The 20,872-nt window shown below is 43.2% G+C and overlaps 1 protein-coding gene across 2 annotated transcripts in view; it reads left to right on the forward strand.

Annotated features, from left to right (window-relative positions):
• Positions 1-20,872, forward strand: part of LOC126095181 (vascular endothelial growth factor receptor 1) — a 549,049-nt gene that overhangs the window by 361,977 nt on the left and 166,200 nt on the right. The gene's annotated exons all lie outside the window — the stretch shown is intronic.

Below are 20,872 nucleotides of genomic sequence, written 5' to 3' on the forward strand. Positions count from 1 at the left end.
GCAGATGAAAAGTTTGTATTGCAATACATTTTTGGCCGACTGTTGTGTTGTTAATTAACAGCTGTGTACATGCTGCACTATGATCCAATATTTCATTCCAGTTAACATCTCATACATTATTTTCTTAATTTGTCATTGGCTACACGTCGAAATAAACATTATTTCACGCTGATGTAGGAAAACTGCGTCGTGAGGCCAAATGTTGCAGTTTCTTTTAGTAGCACCGAGCGCCGATTACGTCAATATAAAGCCCTCACACGCCTCCACCTACCGTAAAGCCCAATCTTGTAATTTCGATTTTTTCATTTTCAGTAACTTATTTTGAAAAATTATGAAAAATGACAGTGTGAAGAAATAGCACACAAGTTAATTTTTTTCCGCAACTGGTGTCCTATTTCTTCGCACAGGAAAAGTTGCTCTATTTCTCCCCCTCCCCCCCCCCCCCACCCCCTCCCTCGAGTGGAATTGGACTAAGTCTTTTGTGCCACTTATATTTGTTTCACACAGTCAGAGAGAGAGAGAGAGAGAGAGAGAGAGAGAGAGAGAGAGAGAGAGAGAGACTGGACGTGATGAAAGCTGAAAAAGTAGTTAAGTAAGAATCCTTCACTCAGTGAAGGTAAAATTTCAAAGACTTGCCGGAAAATTGCGAAAAAATGTAATATAAAATAAAAATGAGCAATCGATATTGCCATTTTGATTTTGACGTTTAGATCTATCGCCGTATAACTTACAGCCGATATATGTCGATACATTTTTTTAGATGTTGATATATATATATATATATATATATATATATTTTATCAACAGCCTCACTTTGCACTGACGGGCACGTCCGGTTTTATGCATGACCAAGTACAGTGAGTGAGTTGCTTTGTTTCATTAGAATGTTCGTCTGGTTTTGCCAGATTCCCCGTATTGTATTTCCCCATTCCTTTACTTCTGTATGTTGCCGGTTGTTAGTTACGTGAAGATGGGACATAATAAATTATTACTACGACTGATGTGGGTGTAATTATGTTAGTCATGCCTCTCAGTTGCGGTTGTCCTAGAAATCAAATTTTATGTTAATAAGAAGCAAGTAGCAGATTTGAAAGTCGAAACACTATCTTCAGCGAAAGTAGTTTCAATTGTCCCGCTAAAAATGTTTTCACCGAAAAGTGTCAACGATAAAGCCTATCTCTGGAATGGGCAGCGCCGTAAATAATCTGTGGCCGAACCGTCAGATTTGTGTAAATCATAAATATCCAATTATTTTCAAATCATCTCGGCAATTTCCCATCACCACATATACAATAACTTTGTTGGATATCATAAATGACTAATCACTGCATACTTCTTGAAATGATTTGTCGAGCAACTGATTTCACTTTTCATGCTCTTTACTACACACAAATGCATAACAGTGCTTGACAGTAAGACGTCAATCAGCGTACTGATGTTTTCGCTACATGTTAGTTAACACGACATTTCTCATTTACAATATTTTTCGCGTGTCATTCATGTATGCACTGTAACTTAACTTTTAGTATTGGAAACAGCTGTGGGTGCACCCGACGGAAATAATGAACAAAAGCAATCGTAAACAGTAGTCTGCTAATGTTTCGGGCTGTTTCAGATAGCGGCAGCCCCTGCCCTCATGATTTTTCGTAAATAATTCAGATGACGGCAAAGATCGGCAGCTTTCGTCAGCAGGACCTTCTTCGCTCTGGCCGTCGATTGTTGTGTGCCAGTGGTCGGTTGGTCTTTAGCGGCAGCGAAAAAGATCCTGCCGTCGGCACATTGCGGCACTCTTCCTCACGACATGAAACTGAAACATTTATATACAAAGATGATCAAAACAACTTATTTAAATGAGAGAACGAATTCGGTAACTAATAACGTAATACACTGATGCGCAAAAGAAACTGGTACACTTCCGTAATATCGTGTAGGGCCCGCGCGATCAAGCAGAAATGCCGCAACATGACGTGGCATTCACTCGACTAATGTCTGAAGTAGGGCTGGAGGAAATTGACACCATGAATCCTGCCGGGGTGTCCATAAATCCGTAAGAGTACGATGGGGTGGAGATGTCTTCTGAACAGCACGTTGCAGGGAATCCCAAATATGCTCGATAATGGTCATGTGTGGCGAGTTTGGTGGCCAGGGGAAATGTTTAAACTCGGAAGTGTGTTCGTGGAGCCACTCTGTAGCAATTGTGAAATTGTGGTGTGTCGCATTGTCCTCCTGGAATTTCCCAAGTCCGTCGAAATGCACAGTGGAAACGGATGGATGCAGGTGATCACACAGGATGCTTACGTCCGTATCACCAGTCAAGAATCGAATCTAGACGTATCCACGGTCCAATCTCGATGATCCTGTGCCCGCTGCAATCTTAATTGCCGATGTTGTTTGGTCAATGTGGGGATACTTAGGGGTCGCTTGCTGCAGAGCCACCCATTCAACTATTTGTTCTGAAGGGTAAGCCCCGAAACACTCCCGCCTGCACCAGTACTGTACTCTTATTACACCTGCCAAAGATCGCTTGCCCACCTCTCCATTGGTTGTGAAGTACGCACAGAGTGGGTGTTGCCGAACAGGTATAAGGAAATTATCATGACCTACCGCCACACAATGGGTTGGCTCGCGGAGCACAAATGTGTCCGTTCGCGCCCCGCACCCCTCTCCCCACTTCCCGTAGTTTACTAGCAATGCGTAGGCAATACGTTCCTAAATTTTCTTGTTTCTGTTGAATATTTTTTTTAAGATGGCTCACACATAACAAATATACGAGGGTTGGAACTTTAGTAATGACAATTAATTCTCAGCACGTACAAAATAGGTATGTGTTTCAAAGTTTTACTGACCTTCAAAGTACTCTTCAGCACTGTGTGCCAGCGATGTGGAAGTCATAGGATACTCTCAGCAGTGCCAGTTGTGTTGATAGTAAGAGCGGCGCGGTCCATTGCCCGACGAATTAGTAGCAGTTCTGCAGCGAATGCCATGAAGTGTTTCCTACATAAGTTGTATTCCAAAAATGAACAGCTTAGAGAAAGAAGAGATGACACTTTCTGCAGGACCTGACAATCAAGCACCTACAGTGCAAGCTGTTGCTGCTTTGTTTGACTGACCGGGCTTCTAAGTGCTATACAACCTACTGCACTTCCCTGACTTAAGCCCTCGTGAGTTCAACTCGATTTCTAAACTGAAGGAAACAGTTCACGGCATTCGCTTCAGAACTGCTACAAATTCGTCGGGCAATAGACAGCGCCGCTCGAACTGTCAACACAACTGGCACTGCTAAGAGTCTCCTACGACTTCCACATCGCTGGCAACGGGTTATACACAATGCTTGACTACTTTTGAAGGTCAGTAAAACTTTGAAACACGTACTGTATCTACTTTGTACGAGCTGTAAATAAATAGTTGCCGCTATTAAAGTTCCAATCCTCGTATATGATGAGTAATTTTGTTTCAAAGTTTTGTTTGCTATGTCTGTTCTTAAACTCCGTCATTGTTGTGCGAACAGAAATAGATCGTAGCTTTCAAAGGCTTCGTCACATTTTATTTGCACAGATAACCCATTTCGGCTCCATGTTCGACATCTTATAAGTCAGCGATTCAGAGGAAGCGTATTCCCTAGCTTGAATGAATGGATGTTGACCTAATTTAGCATGACCTGAATTCCAAAGACTGTACAACCAAAATAGTTAAAACCGTTTTCGTTGTTGGTTTAGTAGTGCTAAATATGAACTGAGTCCTCGATTACGATTTTTTTTTAAGTAACAGTATGACCTCCTGTGCGTGGAGCTGCTTTTCGAACTAACAGCACAAAGGGCGTCTACAACTTGATTGTGTGTACAGCTTACGGCAGCACTCAGGATCGTTGAAGAGTCCGGTCACACACCAGCAAAATGTAATGATTTATTCAGATTCACTGCAGCTTCTGCGGGAGCATCTGATATGTGAACACTACCTGTAATCGCAAAGGGGCAATGTTTGACACTCCATGCTCCGAACAACAAACTCGCCGTCGGTTAGTTTGATTTCACAGACGCTCTGCAGTTCACTGGCGAATGCATGTGTAGATATTCTGAGCGTCTGTTCTGTGCCAGACTTTGTAAACCAGGAATTTAGTTTCCTGTGTGCGTATGCTGTCAAAATATGCAGCCATTTATTTCACATATTTTGTTACTCGTAAACTTAATCAACATATAGATGAAGTATCTGTCTACATTTTTTTTAATCAGTCTGCACAATGCTTGAGGTTTCTGTCCACCAGGACATGAGATCTGCCTGGTCATGGTGTAATTGAGGTTGTTTCTTCGCGTTTTCACTTCATAGTCGCTAGAAGAGCCGAAATGTGAATTGTTACTCAGGTGACTCCCGGTGACTAGACAGAGTTCGAACTGGTTGTACTCTCCTGACCGATTAATTCTGCCGTTATTTGTCTACTGACAACTCTTCCCCCCCCCCCCCCTCCTCCACTCCCTCCTGTACTGGGGCATCCTCATCGAGTGTCATCTAACGATCAATTACTTGTTATATACGGGCGCTCGGATACTTCTGATCAGGTAGTGTCTCTTTCGTAAGGATTAGGAGACACTGAGGTTACAAGTCATGGGATAGCAACATACACATATACAAATGGCGCTGTTATTGAGTACACAAGGTATAAAAGGGCAACGGATTAGCGGAGTTCTCATTTGTACTGAGGTGATTCATGTGAAACGTTTCCCCGTGTGATTATGGCCGAATGACGGTAATTGACTTGGAACGCAGAATGGTAATTTGAGATAGACGGATGGGACATTCCATTTCGGAAATCATTAGGGAATTCAGAATTCAGAGATCCAAAGTTTGAAGAGTGTGCTGAGAACACCAAATTTCAGGCATGGCATCTCACCACGGACAACGCAGTGGCCGACGGCCTTCACTTAATGACGGAGAGAGCAGTGTTTGTGTAGTTGTCAGTGCTAACAGACAAGCAACGCTATGTGAAATAACCGCGGAAGTGAGTGTGGGAAGTAAGACGAATACGTCGGTTGGGACAGTGCGGCGAAATATGCCGTTGATGGGCTATGGCAGCAGACGACCGATGCGGCTGCCTTTCCTAATAGTAAGACATCGCCTGTGGCGCCTCTCTCTGGGCTTGCGACCATATTGGGTCGACCATAGACGTCTGGAAAATGATTGCATAATCAGATGAGTCCCGATTTCAGTTGTTAATAACTAATAGCTGATGACACGGTTAGTATGTGGCGCAGACCCCACGAAGCCATGGAACCAAACTTGTCAAAAAGTCGCTATGCAAGTTAGTGGTGGCTCCATAACGGTGTGGACTGTGTTCACATCTAATGAATTGAATCTTCTGGTCAAACTGAACCGATCATTGCCTCGAAATGATTGTTCGGCTGCTTGAAGGCCATTTGCAGCTGAATTTCATGTTCTCTAATCAACGCGAAGTTTTTATGGATGACAGTGTGCCATGTCACCAGGCCACAGTTGTCAGAGATTTGTTTGAAGAACGTTCTGGACAGTTATAGCGAGTGATTCCCCCTCCCGGATCGCTCGACATGAATCCCATCGAACATTCCAGTCAGTTCTTGCACAAAATGCTGCACCGGCAACACTTCCGCAATTATGGACGGCTGCCTCTTCGACGGCTGTAGAGGCTGCATAACTCAGTGTTTCTGCAGGGGATTTCAAATGACGCGTCGAGTCCATGCCACGTCCAGAGGCTGCACTATGCCGGGCAAAAGGAGTTCCGACACTATATTAGGAAGTCTCTATGACTTTGTCACCTCTGTGTACGGGCGCACATCGAAGTAGATAGTAAGTATTCCCTCGGACGCTGTGGAATATTAATAATGGTGCGAAGTGCTCGCCGCCGTGTATTGCAGAGTGGTTCGCGGAGCATTTCTAAATACAGGGTGATTCAAAAAGAATACCACAACTTTAAAAATGTGTATTTAATGAAAGAAACATAACATAACCTTCTGTTATACATCATTACAAAGAGTATTTAAAAAGGTTTTTTTCACTCAAAAAAAAGTTCAGAGATGTTCAATATGGCCCCCTCCAGACACTCGAGCAATATCAACCCGATACTCCAACTCGTTCCACACTCTCTGTAGCATATCAGGCGTAACAGTTTGGATAGCTGCTGTTATTTCTCGTTTCAAATCATCAATGGTGGCTGGGAGAGGTGGCCGAAACACCATATCCTTAACATACCCCCATAAGAAAATATCGCAGGGGGTAAGATCAGGGCTTCTTGGAGACCAGTGATGAAGTGCTCTGTCACGGGCTGCCTGGCGGCCGATCCATCGCCTCGGGTCGACGTTCAGGTAGTTACGGACAGTTGATTGTGGAATTTGCAGCTCTCTGCTAGCTCTGCGAGTCGATTTTCCTGGGCTGCGAACAAATGCTTGCTGGACGCGTGCTACATTTTCATCACTCGTTCTCGGCCGTCCAGAACTTTTCCCTTTGCACAAACACCCATTCTCTGTAAACTGTTTATACCAACGTTTAATACACCACCTATCAGGAGGTTTAACACCATACTTCGTTCGAAATGCACGCTGAACAACTGTCGTCGATTCACTTCTGCCGTACTCAATAACACAAAAAGCTTTCTGTTGAGCGGTCAACTGACGCTGACGCCTAGTCAACAGCGCCTCAAGCGAACAAATGTACAACTAAATGAAACTTTATAGCTCCCTTAATTCGCCGACAGATAGTGCTTAGCTCTGCCTTTTGTCGTTGCAGAGTTTTAAATTCCTAAAGTTGTGGTATTCTTTTTGAATCACCCTGTATAATAGTTTTTATTTGGACTTCTTAATCTTACAAGATCGATCCCGTCTGGTAGCCCAATATCGTCCTCCTCCTCCTCCTCCTCCTCCTCCTCCTCCTCCTCCTGAACGTGGACGTTGCTGGAGACTGGTGGACCTGATGGGTTATTTAGATTTTGAACTGGAAAAATTTTTCTTCACTAGCGCATATTGCTTACTTATATGTGAGAAAATTTTTCTTGTAGTAACTGTTATAAATATATACTAAACAGCCAAAGAAACTGTTGCACCTGTAGAAGTGCCCCAGCACGACGTGACATGGACTCGACTAATGTCTGAAGTAGTCCTGGAGGGAATTGAAACCATGAATCCTGCAGGGCTGTCCATAAACTCGTAACAGTGCAAGGGGCCACGTGGAAATCTCTGCTGAATAGCACGTTGCAAGGCATCCCCGATATGCTCAGCAACGTTTGTGTCTGGAGTTTGGTGATCAACGGAAGTGTTCAAACTAAGAAGAGAGTTCGTGGCGGCACTCTGTAGCAATTCTGGACGTGTGGGGTTTCGCATTGTCCTGCTGGAATGGCCGTTGCCCGTCGGAGTACACAATGGACGTGAATGAATGCAGGTGATCAGACAGGATGTTTACGTGCGCGCCACCGGTCAGAGTCGTGTCTAGACATATCAGGGGTCCCATATCACTCCATCTGCACACGATTACAAAGCCTCCACCAGCCTGAACAGTCCCCTGCTGGCGTGCAGGGTCCATGGATTCATGAGGTTGTCTCCATACCCGTACTCGTCCATCCGCTCGATACAATCTGAAATGAGGCTCGTCCGACCAGGCAACATATGTCCAATCAACAAGTCCAGTGTCGGTGTTGACGGGCCAAAGCGAGGCGTAAAGCTTTGAGTCGTGCAGTCATCAAGGGCACAAGAGTGGGCCTTCGGCTCCGAAACCCCGTATCTGTGATGATGTTTCGTTGAATGGTTTGCACGCTGACACTTCTTGATGGCCCAGCATTGAAATCTGCGGCAATTTTCGGAAGGTTTGCGCTTCTGTCACCTGAATGCCTCTCTTCAGTCATCGTTGGTCCCGCTATTGCAAGATCTTTTTCGGGCCGCAGCGATGTCGAAGATTTGATGTTTTACTGGATTCACAGTACATTCCTAAAATGATAGTACGGGAAAATCCCCATTTCATCGCTACCTCGGACTCGATGCTGCTTCCCTTCGCTCATACGCGGACTACAAACCACGTTCAAACTCACTTAAATCTTGATAACATGCCATTGTAGCAACAGTAACCAATCTAACAACTGCGCCAGGCACTTGTCTTACATAGGCGTTGCCGACCGCAGCGCCATATTCTGCCTGTTTGCTTATCTCTGTACTTGAATACACATGCTTACACCAGTTTCTTTGGTGCTTCAGTGTATGACTGCATGTACGTTGTGTGTAATATTTCAGTTCTCGATGTTGTTGAAAATTGACAGTTTCAGAACATGGCTGTAATACTGAAAGATTCATAATCGAATCAGCAATCAACCACAAGTATGGTTCAACATGGGTTATTTGGTTCAAACCATGACTGGTTTCAGACTCTTTACAAATGCCCCATTATTTCAAATTCCTTTTTCTGTCGCTGGTGCCTCGTTTTGTATCCTTTATTGATTTTTTTCCATTATGTTAGACGTTGCTTACTATTTGGTAGAGTTTACGATGGATTTCGTTCTTGTCTCTATCAAAGCATTTATGAAAACGTTTTGCAGTTGTTACAACGTGAACTTTCAGCTTGATGACAGCTATATAAACAATATGAGATAAAAATTATCGGGACAACTGGCTGAAAATGACTTAAACGTTCGTGGCGCCCTCCATCGGTAATGCTGGAATTCAATATGGTGTTAGCCCAACCTTAGCCTTGGTGACAGCTTCCACTCTCGCAGGCATACGTTCAGTCAGGTCTGGAAGCTTTCTTGGGGAATGGCAGCCCATCCTTCACGGAGTACTGCACTGAGTTGAGGTATCTATGTCGATCGGTGAAGCCTATCACGAAGTCGGCATTCCAAAACATCCCATCTGTACGATTCAGGTGAGGACTCTGTGCAGGTCAGTCCATTACAGGGATGTTACTGTCGTTTAACCACTCCGCCACAGGCCGTGCATTATGAACAGGTTCTCGATCGTGTTGAAAGATGCAGTCGCCATCCCCGAATGGCTCTTAAGCATTGGGAAGCAAAAAGATGCTTAAAACACGATGTAGTCATCTGCTTTGATAGTGCCACGCAAAGCAACAAAGGGTACAAGCCCCCTCCATGAAAAACACCACCACACCAAAACACCCCCACCTCCGAATTTTACTGTTTGCACTACACACGCCGACGTTTACCGGGTATTCGCCATACCCACTGTAAGTAGGCTGTTTATGTTTTCTTATTGGCAACGTTACGTAGCGCTCTGTATGAAAATCACTGGCTGTGCTGTGTGTAGTCTGTGGCCAGTTTACATTGTTGTCAGCCATTGTAGTGTTGGGCAGCTGGATGTTAACAGCACATAGCGTTGCGCAGTTGGAGGTGAGCCGCCAGCAGTGGTGGATGTGGGGAGAGACATGGCGGAGGTTTGATATTTGTAAAAATGGATCTCATGAACTGCTGTATACATTATGACTATTAAGGTAAATACATTGTTTGTTCTCTATTAAAATCTTTCATTTGCTAACTATCCTTATCAGTAGTTAGTGCCTTCAGTAGTTTGAATCTTTTATTTAGCTGGCAGTAGTGGCGCTCGCTGTATTGCAGTCGTTCGAGTAAGGAAGATTTTTGGTGAGGTAAGTGATTTGTGAAACGTATAGGTTAATGTTAGTCAGGGCCATTCTTTTGTAGGGAGTTTTGATAGATTGCGTTGCGCTAAAAATATTGTGTGTCAGTTTAAGCACAGTCATGTATAATTTGTTCTAAGGGGACGTTTCACCATACCCTGCCGTGGGATCGCCACATTGTGTACCGTGATTCGTCACTCCACAAAAAGTTTTTCCACTGTTCAATCGTCCAATGTTTACGCTCCTTACACCAAGCAAGGCGTCGTTAGGCATTTACCATCGTGATGTATGGCTTATTAGGAGCCGCTCGACCATGAAATCAAAGTTTTCTCACCTCCCGCCTAACTGTCTTAGTGCTTGCAGCGGATCCTGATGCAGTTTGGAATTTATGTGTGGTGGTCTGGATAGATGTCTGTCTATTACACATTACAACCCTCTTCAACTGTTGGCGGTCTCTCTGTCAACAGACGAAGTCGGCCTGTACGCTTTTGTGATGTACGTATCCCTTCACGTTTCCACTTAACTATCACATCTGAAACAGTGAACCTATGGATGTTTAGGAGTGTGGAAATCTCGCGTACAGACGTATGACACAAGTGACACCTAATTACCTGACCATGTTCGAAGTCCGTGAGTTCCGCGGAACGCCCCAATCTGGTCTCTCAAGATGAAAAATGACTACTGAGGTCGCTGAAATGGAGTACCTGGCAGTTGGTGACAGCGCAATGCACGTAATATGAAAAAAGTATGTTTTTGGGGGTGCCCGGACACTTCTGATCACATAATGTCATCTCCGACACGACTCTTACATAGAAAACCAGCTGAGCCTCTGTACCGTCTTAATGACGTTATATGGTATTTCTTGAAAGTGCATGACCTCACACGCGGATGGGCAGATCCTGCCGCGCCTCCTCTGAGAAGGCGTTTACGCAGACTGAGGGCCTTGCTTCAGGCGGGTTGTCGGCTCCTCGCCTCCTGCGCCTACAACAGGGATGTAAATACACTGCGCCGACATCCTGTGTTGATGTTTTGATCGCGCCTCCAGACTTAGGCCTGCCCATTTACCAACATCTTGGACGCCCTGACGAGCTCGTGAGCTGCAGGCGCCTATTTTAGCCTCTGTCCTAGATCAGTGCAGGGCCTTAATAGGCTTGGTCTTGTTGGAGCGGCAGGCTTTTGCCCTCTGCTGACATTCGAATTGTCATACGCAGCACATTACTCGGGGCGAAGTGGAAGTGGGGCACACGTAGAGACTGTTGAGTAAATATAGAGAATTTTTGTTCTGAATGTGAACCCATTATCGCGCCACCACATATAGGCATCACGAGGAAAAGATACTGTGGCATGTGAAATTTTCCCGCTCTCAGCAGGTGAATGGAATAGGAAAGAAAATTGATAGTATTGGTACGTGCACTCTGCAGTGGCTTGAGGAGCATTCGTGTGGATGCAGACGTAATTGACAACTCTCAACAATGGTGGAACTTGGCCATTCACACATTGTCAAATGGGGCGAAGTTGACCAGTTTGGACTTGTACATTTAAATATTTCTGGAACTAATAAAATTAATGCATTCAACTGAGGGTGAAGTTAAGTTATCAGTTGTAAGATAACTGGGTTGTTCATGAGAATTTTGTACATTGGCTAGCCTAGTTAACACAGTTCTAAAACATGCAGGCTACATATTTCTTCAGCACACCTGATTCACGCTTGGCGGCGTTTTCACTCTGACAGCTCTTGTTGTCTCAACTACATGATGCAACAAATAGGACTGCAACCTACCTTCATACAGACACTTCCAGTAATGACTTCATCACTCCACCACTAGACTGTGATCAATGGATGAAGAAACAATTGTCAATAACATTGTTACTGCGTTTATTAGGGCTCACTCATGTCGCATTCGTGAATGTTTGTTCATAGGGAAAAAAAATGGTTCAAATGGCTCTGAGCACTATGGGACTCAACTGCTGTGGTCATAAGTCCCCTAGAACTTAGAACTATTTAAACCTAACTAACCTAAGGACAGCACACAACACCCAGCCATCATGAGGCAGAGAAAATCCCTGACCCCGCCGGGAATCGAACCCGGGAACCCGGGCATTGTTCATAGGAGAACCGCTCGAGAAAACACGGTCAACGTCAGATTCCTCCAAGAGTTTTGAAGTTTTATGTGTTTCTATAAATGGGGAAGTACAATTAACTTCTGTTGTTGCTAGAGTCGTTGTGAAAGGCCAATACACGACATACGCTTAGACTTAGGCTGAGTTCTTTTTCGCCAGTCGCATGCGTAGAAGTTGTAACTCATTAAAAAAGTTAAAAAATGAATCTTTCCGGAAACGATTAATGTTCAGATAGTTTCGGAGTACTGTACGTTTAGCCGTTGTCACTAATTAAGAATTTCGTAACCAGTTCCTCTCAAGTAGAGGAAGTTTAATTATAACCATCCAGTACATCTACGTGTAGATCCTCGATGTAAATAAAAGCTGATATTAGGTTCTGAAATTTGTTTACGTTAGCTTAATTTGGTACGTGCTTCCCAGTCAGGTTGAATAAGTTCCTGTAACTTAAGATTTCACGTATTGGATTAGGTATACTTAATTTGTGGTTACACACTTTATTCTTCTACTTGCTGCGAATTTTCCCTATTAATAAAATGTACAATATGTACGCAAGAATTTGTGTGTATCTTGTTTAATCTCCAGATCCAGAATGAAATTGTTGAAGAGGATACACATGTAAATTTACCAGGCACATTTTCAAATTCCAAGACTATTACACAAATGGTCGTTAAAAAATTTAGGATGCTTCTTCTGTATACAGACTGAAGCGGCGAGTGAGAACTTGTACCAAGGCCAGGAATCGAACCCGGGTTTTCTGCTAACTGTCAGCCAGTAGGCGATGTTTGGCACAGCGGTTCATACAGCTACACGCCTTGTTCCTCGTTCCATATTCTCACTGCCGCCCCAGTTTGCTTTAAAGTCTCCCTTACACACGAACAGAATTGCCGAGGTTATCAGAGTTGTGGAATAGCACCTCATAAAATTCAGAACGTAAATACGGGATCCGGGATCCAGACTGGAAACTAGGTGCAGATTTCAGAGACCTTACTGGTATCATACAGATATGATTTTGTGTGTGTAGACTCTTTTTTTCTCAATGCAAACTGTTTCTGTAGCAGTTTGTTCATTACAGTTGTGTATTGTTTCAGAATTTCAGCATTCTTGCTTTGAATTTTCCCTTAATTTTCGTGTGGACAGAATGTAAAACACAGAAACAAAAATAACACGGTTTACACCAAAATTCAACATTAGCTTGCCTTTGCAGATTTTTCACGTTATTACTATCAAACATTGTGTTAAGTGTCTGCGTGTAAATTATCCAGATGCCCTCAGGAAGTCATGATACAATTGTAACCTAATTTATTTATAGATCTTAAAATATAGGTAGACATTCTAAATTCATTGTTTCTAGTTGCCTTGGGTATCGCTTTTATTTTTTTATCTGCTTCTCATCCAGCGTAAAATAAGACTTGCTTGTTACACTCTCATTACAGTATTAGCGACATGTTACATGACTACTCCTCTCTAAATCCATTTCTCGAGTCGGCCAATCATAACTAATCCGATTCACGAACGATGGCGATTGACTCAGGTCGAGCCCCGGTTAGGAATGAAAAACGCGGTGTGGATGGTTCAGCTACACGTAATTAAGCGGTAAGTGCAATTCCATCGCGGTTATACTGAAACACACACCTCAGAGAGATTAGAGCCCACACAGAGGCATACCGACAATCTTTCTTTCCACGAACAATACGAGACTGGAATAGAAGGGAGAACCGATAGAGGTACTCAAGGTACCCTCCGCCACACACCGTCAGGTGGCTTGCGGAGTATGGATGTAGATGTCAACGTGTAAGCACCTAAACTACGCTGCCGACCAACTGTCTGATACAAATGTTATGGCCGGCCGAGGTGGCGCTTCAGTCTGGAACCGTGCGATAACTACGGTCGCAGGTTCGAATCCTGCTTCGGGCATGGATGTGTGTGTCGTCCTTAGGTTAGTTAGGTTTAAGTAGTTCTCAGTTCTAGGGGACTGATGGCCTCAGATGTTAAGTCCCATAGTGCTCAGAGTCATTTGAACCATTTGAACAAATGTTATACCCAGCGTGAGCGCAGCGCGGCAGACGAGGATAATCCCTAAAACATTGTCAGCAGGGAAAGATAACTTTTACTGTTTAATGTAGCTTAACCTATTTCGATACAGGCTTCGTCTATACGTTGCTTTGAAACCGGCACCGCCATGTTGGTTGGTCCAAAACAGTAGCGGACTGCTGTTTACAATTGCTTTTCGTTCTTAATTTCTGCCTTGTGCACGCAACAGCAGTTCTTGTAAATATGTAGTACGTGTATGTTACCGTGCTTTTGTAACACAATTTCAGCAGGGCAGTTTCATACATTTTCGTGGTCTTACATGCGTATTTGATTCAGTAATAAGGCGTATTAGACATTAATTTAGCTGTTTTATCGTTTCGAATAAACAAGAAGTATGTGATGTGAGAAGACTGCTTTCATAATCCGGCATTTTACTTAATGCTGCCTGACAAAACTGATATTCGGTCTGGGTCTTCCCGAAAATGCTGGAAGCATATTTTGCTGAGTTCGGTCGGTTTCGATTTTCTCTTTTTCACGGCGTTCATACAAACAGCTTTTCAATTTGAATTGATAGGAAATCTAAAATCATATGACAGGAAAGAAACCACTACAGTAAAAATAAACAGCTTACGCAAAATTCATGTGTGTAGAGGAAAATATTGGCCGACCTTGAGAATGTGAGATTTCTTTACACCAATAAATGACGCAAGCTGGCATTTGTGATCGCAACACTTGCACGACTCCAGACTCAAAGGACTGGAAGCTGCTGTTTGGGGCAACTGACATGGCGGATGTCGGCTTCTGGTTTGACATGACAGCTGCCCATATTGTACCTTCATGTCGGTACTCAGTATATAGAAAAACTAAAAAATACTTTTATAAAGCCAAAACAGAGTACCTAACATGGCCTGTGTGGCTGTAGGATCTTCACATGCTTCTTGGGTGATTTCATTTTCGTTAGTGTAATTGCGCATTCATTTGAATTACAAGAAATACCTGAGCTAATAATAAAAGTTTTAACTGTTTTTGGCTCAGCACCTGCACGCAGACTTAAACGACAAATACCGCCAACTGGCCCTGACACCGACTCTGTGTGTTAGACTTGGTAGCAGTGTATTTTCCCGAAACTCAGAAAGATGTGAATTCAAGTTTTTATGTTCGATGCCAATGAGCTACGACTTTAAAGATTAGCAAACGCAGTAGTTTTTAGTGTGTTTAAAGCACATGTCAGCGTTGCTACTTGTGACTCAGGCACTCTGCTGACTACAGATTAAGCCTGGGCCTCTGGCCTGCTTTAAATCACGCGCTTCGCTTCTTCTTGTCAACGCCGCGATGTGCTCCGCTAGAGCGAACGACGGCCGCTCCTCCAGACGACCCGAGAAGTTCCGCTCGCGACACCGAGGGTAGAGCTGAATTTACAGCTTTCAACTTTTTCTCTCCTCCAGCATTTACTTCGCGTAAGCACTGCGCATCCTATCTGGTTTAGCTGGTCGAGGGCATGACGTCATATTTGTGTTACAGAAGCAAAGGCTGACGTAATCCAAGTGAACTCACAAGAGGAAGCAGACAACTTTTCATGGGGATGTTCTGACGGGCAGTCGAGATTCATGCGGCGAAAATGCTGAATTGGTTCATATGCAGGAGCAGTGTGTTGACCTCCAGCGTGGTCGGCGTTTTCTATGGTGTGCCCAGATCATTTCAAACAAATGCCAAGATGGTCCGTTACACCCGCGCTTGATTTTCATTCCGCATTTAATTTTCAGTTGGGGTAGTGGGGGTAGCGGGGCGCGACGAAAGGGGCGGGTGGGAGGAGAATACGAGGGGATGCTGATCAGTCCTTGGCTTTTTCCAATGAAAACTGATGTAGATTAATTCTGATGTTTTGGCACTAAACCTTGGCGAAGTTAAAATCTTCTGGGTTATTAGGCCGCGTCACATTTCCTCTAAAATGATAGACGTTTCGACCCCTTTGCTGAGATCTTCTTCAGGATCTTCCGGTGTCCACTGCTGCTAGAACATTGCGGTCTAATAACCCAGAAGATTTAAACTTCAGTGACAACGGCCACGAAAGCCTGCAGACTTGCATTAAACCGTGTTCTTTACATTATACGTGATAGTAACTGCGCAGGTTTTTAATTTCCTGTGCGGATTTGAAGTGAACATGGCTCACGAAAATAGAGGAAGAGAGTCGTGCTATGAAGTGTTCTGTTTTTAAAGGGAACACGGCCCAATCAATTTGATATATCTGGTACACTGCGTGGTAACTGCTCTTCCTGTTCCACTGTCAAGAATTGGGCAGCAGCATTTAAAACGGGGCATTTCAGCACTGAAAATGAAGCGTCCTGGAGAGGCAACTCGAACCGGAAACCTTGGATACTGATCATTCTATAATCCTGGATGATCGGAGGATAACTGCTAAAACGATACCAGATGCCATGGGCAAATCCAGAGAATGTGTGGATCATATTATTCACGAAATTTTGGACAGGAGAAAGCTCCCAGACCAATGAGTTCCCAAATGTCTCAGTGCAGACCAAATGCGTGAACGAATTGTTGCTTCACTGACCATTTTGGTTCAATTTCGCCGGGATGCTGTGGGATTTTTGGATCATCTCAGTGGAAGACGATTTCTGTGCAGTGAAGGAGCCAGAAAGGCTGCGAATGAGTGGTCTGTTGCACAATCGAAATCTTTTGAAGTGTGTTAAAGAAGCTGGAACAAAGACGCCATAAATGTGCTGAGCTCAAACCCGTAATAGCATTTTTTCATTATAAAGCCAAGACTTATCAGCACCCTGTCGTAAAAGATTAACACCAACAAAAGCAAAACAAGGTTAATCAAATATGGAGTCGAATTAAGTGAGGCGATACTGAGGGAATTAGGTGAGTAAACGATGCGCTATAAGTAATGGAAGAATTTTGATGTTTGGGCAGTAAAGTAACTGATGATGGGCGGAATTTAGGGGTTACTGTACGAGGGGCGTTTGAAAAGTCAGTGCAAAAATAGAAACTACTTGCGTGTTTGGGGTAAGCATTTTTTATTTTTCGACATAGTCTCCTTTTCAGACACTTCATCCAGCGTTGTTATAATTTGTTGTTCCCTTCCGAATAATAGGAATTCTCTAAGTCAGCAAAAATAGCTATTAGTTGCTGCAACCACCCCTCTGTTTGAATAAAATCTTTGTCCCGCCAGCCATTTCTTCAAATTGTGGAACAAATAGCAGTCAGAGGGAGCCAAGTCTGGAGAACAGGGGAGGGGAGGGGGGGTATTGTGAAACGAGTTGGAATCCTATTTCCATTAACTTTGCGAATACAACTGCTGAGGTGTGTGCTGGTGCATTGTCGTCATGGAAAAAGACTTTTTTGCGGTCCAGTTGCCGGCGTTTTTCTTGCAGCTCGGTTTTCAAACGGTCCAGTAACGATGAATAAAAGGCACCTATAATAGTTTTACTCTTTTCCAGATAGTCGATGAAGATTATCCCTTGCGAGTACCAAAAGACAGTCGCCACAAACATTCCGGCCGAATGAATGGTCTTCGCCTTTCTTGGTGCAGATTATCCCATGGTAAACCATTGTTTAGTTGGTATTTGGTCTCAGGAGTATAGTAATGTATCCATGTTTCATCCACCGTGATGAAACAACGCTTAAAAGTCCTGCGAATTCTTCGTGCTCATCCGCAAACCATCCCTGCAACACGATTCCGTTTTTGGTCAAGCGTGAGCAGTCGCGGAACCCATCTTGCGGATAGCTTTTTCATGTCCAAATGTTTATGCAAAATATTATGTACCCATTCGTTGGAGATGCCCACAGCACTAGAAATCTCATGCATCTTAACTCTTCCGTCATCCGTCACCATATCATGGATTTTATCAATGATTTCTGGAGTCGTAACCTCCACAATGTTCAGCATTACTTGTGCCCATATGGCCACTCCGAAAATTTTGAAACCACTTTTAAACTGTTCTAATCGAAGGTGCAGAGTAACTGTAATGTTTATCAAGCTTCTCTGTAGTCTCCTGAGGCGTTTTGTCTTTCATAAAGTAATGTTTAATCACCACATGAAATTCTTTTTTGTCCATTTTTTTGACAATCACTTGACTTCCTTGATTCACACGAATGTCAAACACAAAGTAGTAGACCAATATGGCTGAAACTTGATGTGCGTTATTTCCAAAGATGTTACTAACTAAACATGGCCTCGATACGCGCCGGTGGTGCCATCTCACGGACTTTGCACGAACTTTTCAAACGCCCCTCGTAGACTGGCAATGGCAAGAAAAAATTCTTTTTTCTGAAGATGAGAAAGTTGTTAATATTGAATATAGATTTCTTAGGATGTCTTCTCTGAATGTATTTGTTTGGAGTGTAGCCTTGTATGGAAGTGAAACGTGGACAATAAACAGTTCAGAAAGGATGAGAATAGAAGCTTTTGAGATATGATGCTAGGGAAGAATGCTGAAGATTAGATGGGTGAATCATAAGAACAAAGGAGGAGGCACTGAATAGAATTAGAGAGAAAAAAAAGGTTGTTGCACAACTTGACTAAAAGAAAGAATTGGTTGATAGGAGACATTTTGAGACATAAAAGGCTCTTCAGTGTAACACTGGGGGAATTGTGGGAGGTGAAAACTGTAGAGGGAGACCAAAAGGTGAATTCAGTAGGTTCGGAAGGGTGTAGGTTGCAGTAGTTATTCGGAGTTCGAGACTTGCAAAAAATACAGTACTGTGGTGAACTGCACCAAACGAGTCCTAAGAGTGAAAACCAACAACACTGAGCAAGCTGTGAAGGAAGCGAAGCAGAAATGTGGATGGGAAATTGAAGTCCAGGGAGAAGAAATAAAAACTTTGAGGTTTGCTCAGTCGCTTACGACATCGTCGACGGGATCTTAAACAGTAATCTACCTCTAGTGGAGTCGGTCTTGTGCAGCCTAAGAAATACTTCGTTTTTCAAGACGATCATGCGGCACGAAATAAAAATAGGCTGCATTTTCTGTACACAATATGACCTTCCCCTTTTCAGTGGTGACCTAACAGAGAACTACAGTGTTTTTATCTTCCGGGGGCTCTTTGAAAAGGCTCTAGCACGCTAAACACGTCGTCAGTTCGCCATATAGCCGTTTTGTTCGCTAGACTTAAGCTTCCTATATTAGTCAGTGAATGTTGATCACTTAATGTAGCACCCACTTCGCCCACCAAAATAACACTCTTTAGGAGGATAATACTTCAAATTAACAACAGCCCTGAGAAGTTAAGCGTACAGTTTGATTAAAAATAGACTTGTTGCACTATAGAACAATGAGGTAAATTCATATAGGTTTCGCAACAGTCTTCAGTCAAGATGTTGTCATGAGGAACGTTTTGGAGCAGTCTTTCGCGCCCAGTGAAAAGTCCGGAGCCTTCTAGAGAGACGCCCCAATATCTCATAGAAGTCAACGTACAACTCCAGCAGAACTGCGTAGGTGGTGTTGGGACATTATCATCTACAAAAAAAAAAAAAAAAGAAAAAATTGTTTGAGGCACCGCAATACCTATCCAGGCACCTCAGGGCATTCCACACCTCTCGGTATATACCTGACAGTTTTTTGGTCATTGTCGCTTGGTTTCTGCTAGTGTCACTAGGCCACAGCGGATTAAAATTTTACTATCGTCGACAAAACGCGTGTTCAGTACTTTGCTGTATTTGTTTCTGTGGTGACTAGTGTCGGAGGAAACCCACTTCCCGTGATGACAGGATCTCATCTACCGCAAGTTTCCTCGAGTTGGTCTCTTCGACTGTAGAGTATCCAGAACAGAATAGAGTTGAATAATATAGACATTTACTGTCTCTCTCCATCAACTGTAATAAAGACAACGTATCCCTGCAATGATTACTCTTCGACTGACCTACCTCAGAATTTTTTTGCGCAAGTTGCGGCGATATTGGCTGTGAATTACAAGAAATCATCGATCCATGGCAGCGATTTGTCCATACAAGTGCGATCTGCGGGCAGATCGTGACTCCTGCGATCGGTTGCTGCGATCGTGTGTGCACACCTGCATTAACTCGCAGGCAGTCTCTCCAGCAATATCGCTTGTCAGTCTGGCGCTTGCTTCGTCCGTGCAACATACATTCGATTTACCAAATAAATTCAGCCAGTGTTTCGAACGCCTCCGTGCCTTGGAGTTTTGCTATGGAAAATTAACTGCTGTGTTCAGCAGCAGTGACAGTTGGTCAGCGTAAGTCGACTAATAATTAATTGTTGAAACAGCTAAAATTTATTAAGCTTGTTTTGAAACTCTGCTGTGGACTATCTTCTAAGAACGTGTACCAACCTAAATTATATGCTGTTTACCTTCCAACATTTTTGAAAGAGTCGACAATTTTGGGGATATCTTTGTTCAGTTTACTATGTACCTTCATAGAAATACTCTAAGTTTCCAGATTCGTTCTTCCTGTTTTTTCTTGATATGTCCCCAATAATTCTTATCATGCTGCTGGAGGAAATAACAGTATTGTTCTTGAAAATACATTATGATACTCTGATTTTGCAAAGAAATTTACGGGACGATTCATAACCATCTGTGCCCCTCGATGCTCATTTTGAGTGAATCCTGATACTTTCTGTAATCTAGGACTCGGTAGCATTTAATCTACTTACCTAGCAAACTTTTTAGGACAGCAGTTTGCTAAGTAGAATAAGGCTGTGTTACAGAGGACATTCCGGTTATGCTTTTCATCAACGCCACATGAGTTCTAAACTATTTTCAGTCTGTATATCGCAATTACATTTCGAATTCTTCAAATTTTTTCTCATATATTACTCTCATAGCTTAACTAAAAGTATGCACTAGTGGGTTTGCAGTCTCAAAGTGTACGTCTATAAAAATATCAATGGCAACGCTGCCATTGGTAAGTTATTGAGGGAAAGCAAGGCTGTATGAAATGGCAAGGAATTTAAAAGTACTGCTTTTGAGTGGGTATGCGCTAAACATTTAAATTATTTTCCCGTAGTATTACTCCATTACGTTTAGAAGTTTAAAAGTTTATTCATGAGTCTAGTTTTATATGTGACACTTCAGGCTTTCTTGTTATATTCCAGTGGTAAAATCTTCTCAGGTGATCGGCCGAGCAATGGCGCGATCTTGTTGCAAA

Source organism: Schistocerca cancellata, chromosome 8 (genome assembly GCF_023864275.1).
Source record: "Schistocerca cancellata isolate TAMUIC-IGC-003103 chromosome 8, iqSchCanc2.1, whole genome shotgun sequence".
NCBI lineage: Eukaryota > Metazoa > Arthropoda > Insecta > Orthoptera > Acrididae > Schistocerca > Schistocerca cancellata.